Source organism: Gracilinanus agilis, chromosome 4 (genome assembly GCF_016433145.1).
Source record: "Gracilinanus agilis isolate LMUSP501 chromosome 4, AgileGrace, whole genome shotgun sequence".
In the NCBI taxonomy this organism is placed as follows: domain Eukaryota; kingdom Metazoa; phylum Chordata; class Mammalia; order Didelphimorphia; family Didelphidae; genus Gracilinanus; species Gracilinanus agilis.
The window spans coordinates 370,865,891-370,878,522 of NC_058133.1; the positions used below are offsets into that span (position 1 = coordinate 370,865,891).

Here is a 12,632-nt window from a genome sequence, read left to right on the forward strand (position 1 = left end):
CAAAGTGTATTCAGATTCAGATGTCTTGGTCCAAAGATTCTTTGCATTAGTTGTCCACCTTTGGTGTTGCTACACTGGGATATCCCAGAAAACTCAGGCAACTAAAAATGTTTGAGTGATCACCAGTAAATACATTGGTTTTTTTTCTAGGACCTACCATGATGTAGAAGAGATATTCTTAACTTGGATCTGTGGACTAATTTTTTATAATCTTTTGATAACTATGCTTTAACATAATCATATATATTTTGTTATAGGTATTGAAAATGTTATTCTGAGAAGGGGTCCTTCGACTTCACTGTACAATCAGAGAAGTCCGTAACATACACACACAAAAAAAGCAAAGAACCCTTGGTATGGAAGGAGAGGTGCTGCTCTATTTTGTCCCACTGATAACAAGAGCCACCCTGCTGAGAAGTGTGTCTCTTAGAACATCTGTAGCATATAATGCTGACAGCTGCTGCTTCATGGGTGGTCTGCTGCTCCCATGACAGCCTGCTGATTATCAGTGTTACAGAATTGGGCACATCCTTGTTGGCAGGATACAGGGAACTGTCCAACTGCTGCTAATTTAAAGGCAGCTGTAGGACAGTGTTGGCCTTCTAGGCCACTCATAGAAGTACTATGTACCCAAATGAAGTGGAATGTAGCAAATTGAAGAAACCCGCTGTTAAATTCCAACCCATTGTTTAATCATACCATTCTATCCTCTCCTGAAGTCAGAGCCAGTTCTACCTCTCTTTGCTTCTTCCTTTAAATTCCATTCCTAATATTTATACTGCTCTTGCTTCTTTATACTCTGGATTCCATCTCTGTTCCTTCAGCCATGAAATCTCTATCTTGGTTACCAAATCTGGCTTATCATATGACCCTCCTTACTTTGAGCTGTTAAGGAATTTCCCATTCATGGCCTTTTTTGCTTCCCAACCTGGCAGCCTTCAACCTGCACTATGGAACTTGTGCATCCTCATTGAACAATTCCTTTCCCTAGTCCTATCCTAGAGATAGGGCCAAGAAGAATAGTAAATTGCTATCCAATGATTGTACCTGAAATGCTAACAGTGAGAAACTTGAAGTTCCAACCTTGCTAAACTAATTTGGCATTAGAAATGACTGAGGAAAGCAGAATTTAGTCTACTACAAACTGTAAAAAATGTAAACAAAAAGACTCTCCCTAAATAATTTCATACAAACCCTTCCAGACAAATGTGTCACTAATCCTCCAAGAAGCATTTATTTTTTTTTGATGACTTTAAGAAGTTACAGTATCCAAGGGCTTTTAAAGTATTTACTATAATAGTTTAAAAACAACTTTGTGACCACTGTTTTAAAGTTAATATAAACATCTTTGTGGTGGAGGTGGTTTTGTCTTTTTTATGTACTTTTAGTGTAACATGGATTCTTATTGTTACATTTATAACTGCCTTTCTTATGTTTAATTCAGGTTTTTTCTTATTTTCTTTTTTCTGTTTGAAAAATTGAAATGTATTAGGTAATTTTGCTTCTCCAATATGACCCTCTGATTACCTCCCACTTTGAATAGCAATCATCAAGATCCCAGAATGAAACTTCTTTTCCTGAAAATGAAAGTAGAGCGCAAAGAATTTCTCCCATGTGTTTCATTCACATTTATTAAAGTGTTTGGTGTTTTTATGTATGACCATATAAAGGCAGCTCCACTCTTCATCTCCTTAATTTTCGTAGCTGTATCCACCTCTCTTTCTTCCTCATTTTACAATTTGTGCTAAGATGTTATTTAAAAAGCAACTAAGAGCTCTATTTTTGTGTAGGACACATAGAACTTGGACAAATTTTGCATGCAAAATACAGCAGGGGATATATGTTAAATTTTCTAAAAATAAAAAGAAACTAATAAGCACTTTGTGGTCCATGCTAACTTGCCAACATATAAATGAACTAGCAGTGTGGTTTCTGTTTGGCAAGCAAAAATTAGACTCTCAACCAAATGGACACAAGAGCAGTCCCAGTTTGGCCAAATATATTTCACTTTGAATGACCAACTAATTTGTATTAATGCAAACAATTTTTCCTTTGTCTGTCTTACATTTATTTCAGAAAGCCAAAGCCACCAATCTCCAAAAACAAAACAGTTTGTCTTAGAACTGAAAGTTGCAGACTACTTGGCATTCCATAGTAACTCTGTTCTTCATTGTCCTATAAATCTAGGAAAATTTGCACTTGTCAAATTGGAACCAAGATATATTGCTAGACATATACATATAGAAAAATGTTAGATAGGTGTATAACTAAAGCGGTACATAAATATAAATCCATGTTTATATTTATTTAGCCATCTAGATATTTGTGAGTCAAATTCAGGTCTGAGGAAAATAGTATGCTAGGGAAACCAAGCTGATTTTGGAATTATGTAGAAAAAATATTTCAATTTTTTGGAAAAGATTGTGGTTTTAAGGACATGGGTACAGTTTTGATAAGAGTGGAGAATAAATGTAAAATCTACATCAGATTGCCTACTGTCTCGTGGAGGGGAAAGGTAAGAGGAGAGAGAAATAGTGAGAGTCAGAAGAAGAGAGAGAATTTGGAACCCAAGACTTAAAAATGAATCTTAAAATTGTTTTTACATGTAATAGGGGAAAACAAAATATTATTAAAGAATAAGAGTATGTTAAAGTGTTAAACATGCAATATTTGGAGCTAAAGGACATGGTTTAAATCCTGGCTGTGCTATTTGCTATCTGTGAACTTGTGTTAGTCACAGTCTCTCTAGAATTTATTTTCTTCCTCTGTAAAATGAGAAGTTTGGACCAGATGGGGGCAGGATCTCTTCAGCTTTTCTCATATTTGTTAATATTCTGGTTGGCAACTGTCTCCTTGATGATGTCTGAATTGGGTGGATGTGGTAGACAAATCCATTCATTCTGTCACCAAGGAATTCTTGCTATCATAGGGAAATGTCACCCAAGGCATTACAGTATCGACATTCCTCTTGATCCAGAGAGGAGCTTTTAAAAATTTTACTTAGGCTAATTTGAGGGAAGTGGCTGGTTGAGTTGTGAACTGATCCAATCATTCTGGAGGGCAATTTGGAAATTATGCCGAAAGAACTATAAAACAACGCATACCCTGTGATTCAGTAATACCACTACTAGGTCTATTTCCCAAAGAGACTTAAAAAAAGAGAGGAAAGATCTACTCATACAAAAATATTTATAGCAACTCTTTTTGTTGTGGCAAAGAATTGGAAATTGAAGGGATTTCCATCAATTAGGGAATGGCTGAACAAATTGTGGTATATGATGGTGATAGAATACTATTACACTATAAAAAAAATGACAAACAAGATGATTTCAGAAAGAGCTGGAAAGACCTACATGAACTGATGCAGAGTGAATTAAGCAGAACCACAAGGACATTGTACTCAGTAACAGCAATATTGTGAAAAGATCAACTTTGATAGACTTAGCTATTCTCAGCAGCAATACAATGATTCAAGACAATTTAGAGGGACTTTCAACAAAGAATGTGATTCATCTCCAGAAAAAAAAATTGTTGGATTCAGAATGCAGATGAAATCATGCAATTTTTCACTTGTTTACTTGGGTTTTTGTTTTGAGGTTTGGGTTTTATATGATTATTCTCTTAAAAAAAGGAACCACATGGAAACTGAGGGAAGGAAATTTCAGTATTTTTGTGGGTTCAGACTCTCTTCATTCCAAAATGACTCCTTACAGTATCTTCTACTCTTTGAAATGGAACATGGACCCTAGCAGTAGAACATATGATTGAAATAATGTATGTTTTAGTTGTAGGCACAGCTTCTTAGAGATTTGGCACTTAACTTCTTTTCACTTCTTTTTCTTCCTTTTGTCTGAACGTGACGCTGCTTCCATCCTTTTGCCTCACTTTCCATGAGGGAAAAATCCCTTGGCCCTACCCTCACCTTCCTTTCCCTATACCACCTCCTATCTCAGATTGAGCAAGAGAAAGTTTCTAAGGTATTTTGCCTTTTCTTTCTCATCCTCTTTGCCAGAAATGGAGTAGTCCATATGGTTTCATTTTCAAGTATGTCACATTGGGCTGAAGAAAAAGTGATGTATTTTATATGCTTAACATTATTATTGGGTATTCTATTTTTAGTAATGTTTGGTTATTTTTCAGTAGTGTCCAGCTCTTTGTGATTCCATTTGGAGTTTTCTTGGCAAAGATAATGGAGTGGTTTGCTGTCTCCTTCTCTAGCTCATTTTATATATAAGGAAACTAAGGCAAACAGGATTAAGTGACTTGCCTAGGGTCACATAGCTAGTAAATGTCTGAGTCCAGATTTAAACTCAGGAAGATTAGTTTTCATTACTCCATGCCAGGTACTCTGTCCACTGCACCTCTGCTTTTATTACATAGGAGTAATTTTTTAATTTTTTTTTAAACCCTTACCTTCTGTCTTAGAATCAATACTGGTTATTGGTTCTAAGGCAGAAGAGTGGTAAGGGCTAGCAATGGGTGTTAAGAGACTTGCCCAAGGTCACACAGGTAGGAAGTATCTGAGGTCTGATTTGAACCCAGGACTGAATGGAGCTGAAAAGGGGGCAGGAGGAGAATGTACAGGTTGGCATAGTAACAAGGAGTGGAAAATAAGAAGGGAAGCTGGGAAAGGCATGAAGTATGGCCAGTCAAGACCCATCCTAATAATGGAGGTCTTCAGAAGAAGCATACTAATGGGAGATGGTAGCTGGTGAGAGAGAGAGAGAGAGAGAGAGAGAGAGAGAGAGAGAGAGAGAGAGAGAGAGAGAGAGAGAGAGATGTTCCAAGGTAAGAAGGTCCTAGATAGAGAGAAATATTTCCATAGATGGAAATTGGCAACCATGACGAAGTCTGGAATAACAGGAGTACAGCTGAGAAAGGAAGTAGTTATTTTTTAAACTGTGTTGTTATTTTGTGGGATTGAACTTTGTAAGTGTGATATGATTGAGGCCTATCATGTTCCCAGGAGCCAGTCAGCTAGTAAACATATAAACAATAAACCAAGTGGGGCTCCTTAGAAGACTTAGAAAAGTAATTTTAATTTCCATGGCACAGTACCTTGCCTGGCCCTATCTCAATTTCCTCCTATTGCTGGTAGTCATGTATACCTGCATAAATCCATACATAGTTAATTCCAGGAGGTAGATGAGGTTGTAAAAGGATACGTTAAGATAAGCACCACTTGGAGCAACTAGGCAGCTCGATAGCTAAAGAGCCAGGCCTGGAGGTCCTGGGTTCAAATCTGGCCTTGAACACTTCCTACTTGTGTAACTCTGGCCAAATTATTTAACCCTAATTTCCTAGCCTTTACTGCTCTTCTACCTTGAACCCAATAATTAGTATTGATTCTAAGTCAGAAGGGAAGGGTATTTTTTTAAAATGAGTACACTGAAATAATATTTTTTAGCTTCTTGGAGGTAAAGGACTGATTCTTGCTCATATAGGTATTTTCAACAACATTGTACACAGTGTCTTGCAAATAAAAAGTATTCCATAATATCTGCTAATTTAAATAGGTGGGGAAACATGGCATGGCATGAGTTTGTGGAAGAGCCTGGAGTAGTAGACAGTTGGCATAATTTAAATTCTAAGAGCCCCTATCATCTATATCTTTTTAGGGTATCCATATAAGACATTACCCATATGATTAAAGGTCAAAAAATAAACCTTGTAGGACTTTTTAAAACTTTCCTGAATCAATTGATTATCCAAAAACCTTTGTCTGGCATTATTCTGTGCTGATACTAAAGAGTAGGCTTGGGAATTGTTTTGAAGCTCATTTGTACTGTTCTTTTCAAATGCTGAAAGCAATCAGTTCAGCTTGTGTTCCATTATTATTTTGTTTATTCTTAGCAAACTCCTACCAGAGACAGAAAAATGAGTTTAGCTCCTTACCTTATAGTGACACCTTGGTATATTGTTTTCTCTTGCTGTGAAAATTAAGCTTCTCATAGGATTAAATTGCTTTACTTATTACTTTATTTTGTTTTGAATCATGCTAAAAGCATATATCTCTGAGTACCACTGAAGGCATTTCTTCAGGAAAGATTATAATAGCTTCAAGTGGAAGCTGAGAGAACACCATGCAATTCAATGAAAAAGGGTTTGCAAAAGGACAGAGATGACGCAAGCTGAAAACAAGTTTCTCAGTATTCAGAGCACCAAAGAAGCAAATAGAGAAGGTGTGAAAGAAGGTGGTAACAAGAAGTCAGCCAAATTTATGCCAGAAGCTTTATTTTAAAGAATTGGATGCAAAAACATTAAATCCATCTAATCAGAGTTGAAAATTTTTAGATGGAATTCCTTTAATGTCACCAAATCTTACAAATCCTACCTCCACAATATTGCTCACACCCTCATCATCTTGCCTCTCTCACAGCCACCATCTTAATTTTGGCCCTGATCATTGTTCTTCTGGACTGTTGTTTCCCCTAAAAGAATGTAAGAACCCAGAGTATAGAAAATGTGTCAATTTTTGTATTTCCCCCCTAGTTTCCAGCACAGTGTCTGGTATACAGTTGGCTTTTAATCGATGCTTATTAATTTATTGATGGTCTTTTTCAGTTCTTATCTTCAACTTCTTGGCAACCTTTGACACTACCACCCTCTTCTCTCTGATACATTTTTCTCTCTAGGGTTCTATTATATTACCTTATGGTGGTTCTATTTATACCGTCTATTTATACCTCAGGCTTCTTTGCTGGATCTTCATCTAGGTTATGTAAGGGTGTAAAAGGGGTTTTATGGGTTCAATTTATGCCCTAGGACCATGAACATCCATCCCTGAGGCACTGACCTAGGTCCTATTCTCTATAGTGATGAGTCTCACCATCTACTTATACAGCACTAACTTCTCTCTTAAACTCCTGAATCATATCTCCAACTGCTTATTAGACATCTTGAACCAGATGGTCAATGGATATCTTCAACTCAGTATTTCCAAAGCAGAACCAATTACCTTCCCCTTACAAATCTATCCCTCTTCCAGGCTTTCCTATTACTGGGAACATCACCACCATATTCCCAGTCACTCACACTCTCAACCTAGATGCCTCATACATATGCATTCTGTTTCCAAGTCCTGTTGATTTTTTATTCATAATATCAAGGGTTTGGGGATGCATTCTAGACTTTTGAGAAAACTATGATGTATGTGCTAACAAAAAATTACTAACTATATTTCTGAAATATGGGCCTCTTTTTGTCAAGTTTTTAACATCAAATTAAAACTTTTTTTCTTCTGAGAATCCAGGATCCCCTGTGCAAGAATAGATTAATATCTTGGAACATAATGAAAGAAACCAGTTGGGCCATTCCTCAACTTCAAGCAAGACCAGATATAATTTATGAAACAGACTGGAATAGCAACTGATTTTTAGACACATACAACATACCAATTTAATGATCTAGCAGAATTTTTATTAATAAGCTTTAGGAAATTCTGCCTTATATGTAAATTCTATTCCTCATGTTGTAGCTGAAGTTAATTTCTTCCCAAGAAAATAGTATGAGATATGAAATTGTAAGGCCTTGGTTCAAATTCTTTCTATGCCATATACTACCTTTGTAACTTTGGTCAAGTCTATTTCAATGGACCTTAGTTTATTCCTTTATAAAATGATGGGCTTAAACTAGATGACCTCTGAAATACTTTTCAGTTCCAAATATATGATCTATAAAAATAGGGAACAAGTTACAGTTTTGTAGTTAAAGATTATTAGTATGTTTTTTCTTTTTTTTTCTTTCTTTAACATTTATTATTTATTTTTTTGAAAAGTTAACATGGTTACATAATTCATGCTCTTATTTTCCCCTTCACCCCCGAGCTTCCCCCTCCCCCCCCATGGCTGATATGTATTTCCACTGGTTTTAACATGTGTCATTGTTCAAGATCTATTTCTAAATTGTTGATACTTGCATTGATGTGGTAGTTTCTAGTCTACATCCCCAATCATGTCTGCCTCAACCCATGTGTTCAAGTAGTTGTTTTTCTTCTGTTTCCACTCCTGTAGTTCTTCCTCTGAATGGGTAGCTTTCTTTTCCATAAACCTCTCAGATTTGTCCCAGGTTGTTGCATTGCTATTAGTACAGAAGTCCATTACATTCTATTTTACCACAGTGTATTGGTCTCTGTGTACAATGTTCTTCTGGCTCTGCTCCTTTTACTCTGCATCAATTCTTGGAGGTCTTTCCAGTTCACATGGAATTCCTCCAGTTTATTATTCCTTTGAGCACAATAGTATTCCATCACCAGCATATACCACAATTTGTTAAGCCATTCCCCAATTGAAGGGCATACCCTCATTTTCCAGTTTTTTGCCACCACGAAAAGCTCGGGTATAAATATTTTCATACAAGTCTGTTTATCTATGATCTCTTTGGGGTACAACCCCAACAATGGTATGGCTGGATCAAAGGGCAGGCATTCTTTTATAGCCCTTTGAGCATAGTTCCAAATTGCCAGCCAGAATGGTTGGATTAGTTCACAACTCTACCAACAATGCATTAATGTCCCAGTTTTGCCACATCCCCTCCAGCATTCATTACTCTCCCCTTCTTTCATTTTGGCCAATCTGCTAGGTGTGAGATGATACCTCAGAGTTGTTTTGATTTGCATTTCTCTAATTATTAGAGATTTAGAACACTTTCTCATGTGCTTATTGATACTTTTGATTTCTTTATCTGAAAATTGCCTATTCATGTCTCTTGCCCATTTATCAATTGGGGAATGGCTTGATTTTTTTATACAATTGGTTTAACTCCTTGTATATTTGAGTAATTAGACCCCTGTCAGAGTTTTTTGTTATAAAGATTTTTTACCAATTTGTTGTTTCCCCTCTGATTTTGGCTACATTGTTTTTGTTTGTATAAAACCTTTTTACTTTGATATAATCAAAATAATTTATTTTACATTTTGTAATTTTCTCTAACTCTTGCTTGGTTTTAAAATCTTTCCTTTCCCAGAGATCTGACAAGTAAACTACTCTATGTTGACTTAACTCATTTATAGTTTCCCTCTGCAAGACAGTGTATGATAAACCCAAAGAGCCCAACTTTTGGGACAAAAATCCACTCTTTGACAAAAACTGCTGGGAAATTTGGAAAACAATATGGGAGAGAATAGGTTTAGATCAACATCTTACACCCTACACTAAGATAAATTTAGAATGGGTGAATGCCTTGAATTGTATGCTTTTTTTCTTTTCTTGCTCATAGATTTCTTTTCTAGGTTCATATTCATAAATTAGTAGAATTGGAAGGGATATTAGAAGATTTCTTTTCCAAATCCCTAATTTTACATGTGAAAGCTAAGCCATCCAGGGATTTCTCCTTCTACTAGGGTCAGGTGTACTCAGATCAATCATAGAGGAGCCCTGTTCCCAAAATGGTTTATTATATCTACCTCAGAGCCCTGGGGAAAGTATTTTGCATTTTCTATTTGGTTCTTATCTAGAATCTCTTAAAAATCATACAATAGGTTCCTTCTAGTTAGGTTTTTAAAATGCAATTTAAGTAAGGTATAAGACAGGTATTTATTTCTTCAACCATAAAAGGGATACTTAAAATACAAACATAGTGACAAATCGTGAAAACATGATAGAGTAACTTTTCACTCCTATTATACACTATGTGAAAGGTTGATTTTTAAAATATGAAGTACTTTATGAAACTGTTCAACAGACTTGTTACTTCACCTTAACTTTATTCTGTCTGAGCAATTCATTCATAATACATATCTTTTGGCAAGCCAGGACTTGACTTGAATTCATTCTCCATAAAGTCGTTTTCATCTTCTTGAAGTTGTTTCAGAGATTACCACCTACTGGGAAATCAGCACCCAGTTCTAGGAGCTCTCAATTTCTCAAACTAAGTAGGTTTCTGCCAAAGCTACGAGCATTTATCTCAGGATCCTAATTAGAAATTCTACATTTTTAAAGCTGTTCCCAAGAGGTGTGTTTAGTTGATGATTTGAACTGATGACTTTCTCCTTGGGATCTCCAGCCTTGATTCTTAAGAGATTTTTTCTCACAATTCCAATAAAACAGAGCACCATCAGTTGTCAAGTTTGGGTGTTTGTCTTTTTTTTTCTTGTTAAATTTCCATTACTGGATAGATGCATGGTTGTTGTTTTCTGGAAGTACTTAGCTGATATATTATAATTAAGTAATGAAACATAACAAGCTAGATGACCTCATAAAGTATTAGATCTTAACCCTCTCATTCTCCCCAAATCTAGTAATTACTCTACAATGTCTTATTGGTTTAAAGAGGTAACAACTACATTGCTTCTAAAACTAAGAAATGAAGTTAAGTGTGGAGGTTTCTTTGAAGGAATATAGACATTGTTGTGCACCAAGGATAGAGAAAGGGGGTTAAAGGAAAGGGTTGCTTTAGAGTTATGACTGTGTTTAAATTATTTTACTGGTCCAGCCAAATTTGTTGCTTGCAATTTTATCCATAATTCCTCATTTTAGACAGCTGCCAATAAGGCTATCATGAGAGAATTTTGTCAAAAGCCTTTCTGAAGTCCAAGCATATCATGCATTCTTATATATACTACAATGGTATAAGGAAGATGATTTGTATTTAGTGTGTCAGTTAGCTTCTCTGTAGCTAGAGGGGAAAGAAGGATTAGTACAGATTTATTGTGGATGAAAGAGACCTAAGAATGCTTGAAGTAGGAAATGCTGTCTGGGTAGTGGATGCTCAATCAATACATATTTATTGATTGAAGGAAAGGTACAGAAAGAAAGTCAATAAGGGCGGAAGGCTGTGAGATAGTTGGGGCGTGGGGTGGGGAAGAAACAAAAAATGAATCAATGATTCATGAATTTCTATGTGGGAATTATGGACAACAACATGGATTGTTCAGTTCATTCCTGGTCTGGTCTCTCAAGTTTTCCTCTCATCCTTCTTTCCAAAATCTAACCTTACTTCTATCATTTTTATCTCCCCAAAGACCTCTGCCAACTCCTTATGTTTTCATTCAACCAGATTTCCCTAGACTCTGCCTTACTTCCACAATCACTTCTCTGCTTATCATGTATGTCCTCAATGATCTCACTTCCTCCAGGAAACCCTTCCTGATTAAAGTGGCTCAGAATTAATTCCCATTGACCTAGAATAAAATGGACAATTAGCTAATCCCCCGAGATTTTTCTTGAAACAAAATAATAATGATGAACAAAAACCTATAAAACCTATACAGAGAGAAAGGACTGCTTTTGTTCTACCTTCACTCCACAAAAGAGGCCTTAGAGGGTGGACTGGTCATATCCTTCCTGTGAGCTGATAAGTAGCTTGTCATTTTGAGGTTATAAATGATATTGATTTATGCATGTATGTGCCATTTAGCCTACTTTGTATTAAATAAATTAAATTAATAAATAAGAAAAATTATTTCACAAATAATATAATACTAAAATAAAATAATGAATAAAATTAATTAAAATTAAATTGAAATAAATTAAATAAAATTATATGCATAATATCCTTCTCTTAGAAATGTTACATCTGCTTCATTTAAGATGCATATGGTAAGTAACTATAATGTGAGAGTGCTGGGCCTAGATTCCAGGGAACCTCAATTCAAATCTAGCCTCAGATACTTACTAGCTATGACTCTATGCAAGTCATTTAAATTGCCTGCCTCAGTTTCCTCAACTGTAAAATAGGAATAGTAATAGCTTCTACCCCTCAGAGTTGTGAGGACCAAATGAGGTAATATTTATGAAATATTTAGGACAGAATCTATTTTGTCTGTAGATATTTTGAATATGTGACTGAAAAGCTAACCACGCCCAGGCTACTTTGGATAGTGTGTAAGTGTGGATCTAAGAGAGACAGCCTGTTAGAGTGGGAGGAGTGTTGGAGCTATTTAGAAGAGCTGGATTCGAATCCCACTTTACTGGCTATATGACTGTGGACAAGTCATTTCACTTTCATATACTCTGAAATCCAGTATTACTGGCCTCTGTTGCTAGCACAAGGAACTCCTCTTGCAATTCTTTCCCTCCTCATCTTCATCTCCTGGCTTCCTTCAGATCCCAATTAAAAAATCCTCCTCCTAAAGCAGTTTCCTCGATCCTCCTTCATTCTAGTGACATCTCTTTAAGATCATCTCTGGTTTACCCTGTATATGTTTAGTTTGTATCTAGTTATTTGCATGTTGTCTCCTCCATTAATTAGACTGTGAGCTCCTGGGGTGCAGAGAGCCTTCTTTTTTCCCCCTTACAGTCAGCATAGTAACAGGCACTTGGGAAATACTTAAAAATGCCTTTTGACTTGAATTGAATATCAATTTATCTATAAAATAGGTATAATATGTGCTTGCCCTTGTAGTCTCTGTCTATATATATGCATATCTATACACATATATCTCCATCGTAGAGCTCTTATGAGGAAAGGAAGCTATGAACTTTAAAATGCTTTATAAATGTGAGTTATTATCTGTATACCTTCTCTAAGATAGGAATCGTCAAGGATTTTTTTTCAGAGGGAGTAGGAGTAAGAAAAGCAAAAATGGTAAATTTACCCAGGGCATATTCAAGGACAAACCACCCAGCAAAGTAATAGTGAGACAGAAGACAACAATCATACGTGAGCTCGTTATGGTGGTGGGAGAAGGTTTC

At 36.0% G+C, this 12,632-nt stretch overlaps 1 protein-coding gene across 1 annotated transcript in view; it reads left to right on the plus strand.

The window, feature by feature from the left end:
* SLC35F1 (solute carrier family 35 member F1) overlaps positions 1-12,632 on the plus strand; it is a 524,228-nt gene that overhangs the window by 240,265 nt on the left and 271,331 nt on the right. The window lies entirely within an intron of this gene.